Source organism: Lucilia cuprina, chromosome 2 (assembly GCF_022045245.1).
Source record: "Lucilia cuprina isolate Lc7/37 chromosome 2, ASM2204524v1, whole genome shotgun sequence".
Classification (NCBI taxonomy): domain Eukaryota; kingdom Metazoa; phylum Arthropoda; class Insecta; order Diptera; family Calliphoridae; genus Lucilia; species Lucilia cuprina.
The window spans coordinates 65,143,694-65,145,924 of NC_060950.1; positions in this window are offsets into that span (position 1 = coordinate 65,143,694).

The window sequence follows — 2,231 nt, forward strand, 5'->3', positions numbered from 1 at the left end:
TCAATATTGTAAGACCAATAACTAGTTGCTTAGACAGACTTAAACAATTTTTCAATTGCTTGTACATAGAAAAAAAAGGTTGTTTGCCTTTCGTTTTTTTTTTCTTCTAATTTTGCAAAATTCATTGCTGTTTTTCAAATGGCCACTTAAAGTCACTTGCAATGGGGTTTCAAACGACCGACCAACCAAGCAACAAACATCAAAGCAGGCCACTATGTTGGTAGGTTATACATGCATTTCGTGCCAGATTTATTTGTTTGATTGTTGTTGCTTACTTTTGCATATTTATTTTACTTTTTTGCTTCTAACTCTAAAGTTGCTTTAGTTGCCTTAACCAACCTCCTGGTCACATTTTCCATACGTCATTACGTTTATGGTAAACAACGTTGGCGTTTACTTATGTGGCATTTTTCCAACACTTAGTCACACTTATTAAGTTTATTTAAGTTATAGGAGTTGTATTCTTTGTTAGTTTTACTTTCCAGTAAATTGCTGGTTAATTTTTTATACTTTTAGTTTCAACGAAATTTTTTAATATTTCATGCCCTATTAATTTTAATAGTTGTCATTTAATTTTTTTTAATTTCTTTATTAAATAATCATTATTAAAAATATTTGTTTTAAAAAAGGTGCAAATTATAAATGTAAGTTAATTGTAAATTGCTGTTTCGTATTAATAAAATATTGGTTGATAAGTTTTACGGCTCTAAAAGCGAATGCTAGAGGAAAAAAACGAAAGACTTAAGCGAGAAACTTTAAAATAAATTGAAGTGAAATATTAAAGTAAAACAAAATTTCTGTGAAAAACTGCGTATAATTGTACATAATTAAAGTAATAAATTAAAATGGAAAAGTTATGCAATAACGAAACAGCCAAAAATTTTCATAAGCCTCAGCAGTGTTATAGCATTGAAGTGAACCATAAATGTACAAGAACTGAATTAGAACTCGGAACTGAACTAAAACTGAACTAGAACTGAACTAGAACTGAACTAGAACTGAACTAGAACTGAACTAGAACTGAACTAGAACTGAACTAGAACTGAACTAGAACTGAACTAGAACAGAACTAGAACTGAACTAGAACTGAACTAGAACTGAACTAGAACTGAACTAGAATTGAACTAGAACTGAACTAGAACTGAACTAGAACTGAACTAAAACTAAACTAGTAATCAGTTTAAAAACATAACAGAATATGTTCTGAAGTTTTGAACTATAATAGATTCGTAACTAATAACTTCAAGGAAAAGTGAATCAGATCCTGTTACCGTTTTAAGTCTACAAAATTAAGGTTATTTTTAAATACGTTTGTTGTTTATATCGATTAAAATCAAATGATTTCAGCTACAACATCATATAAAAATCTAATAAATATCACACATCTGCGTGAAGACACATTGGAACAAGGCAAAGGTGTGTACGTAATTAATATAAGTATTAGATAATAATGACATAAAAACACTGCACTTTTCGTTGGTCGCTAAAACATAATTGAATAACACTGTTTTTGTTAAGTAAGAGCCTGTCTGTCATTAAAAAGAAATATTTCACTGTCTATAGCAAACAGGCATAATACTTGGTTAATTACATAAGTACTCGATATTGGTTGTTTCTAAATCTAATATAAACAAATATACAATGTTGTTTTTTTTTAATATCAGTTTTAATTTATTTGATTCGTTTTTAAATTCTCCAGCCGGTTTTCTAATGTTTACAAAATTTTGCAAAAAAAAAAAAAGAAAAAAATATTATTAAAAAATAAAAAGGTGCTAGAAAAACGAGTTAATAATTGCTTTTTTAAAAATAACACACATAATGCAACAACAAGAAAAAAACTCACTTTAAACTGCTCTATTACATTTTTTTTAATTTATATCTTTTTTTCTATTTTTTTTTATTGAAATGTGCATAAAAAAGGAAGTTGTGCAAATTTGTCTATCTGTGATTATATATATATATATATTGAACTAAAAATCTAGTTTCTCTATATTTATAATAAAAAAGTTGAACAAAAACACAGTTTGTATGTAAATAAATAATAAACTGGTTTAAATTAAACTATGATTCAATATAGAATGTTAACAAAAAAAATCTAAGTGTATTAACAAAAAACTAATAATAAAACTAATCAACTATATTACTAATGTAAAAACTAGTAAATTATGCAAAAAAAAAAAACTTAAAGATACAAACCCAAAAATGGCTAACGAAGGCAAACTCATGGGAAA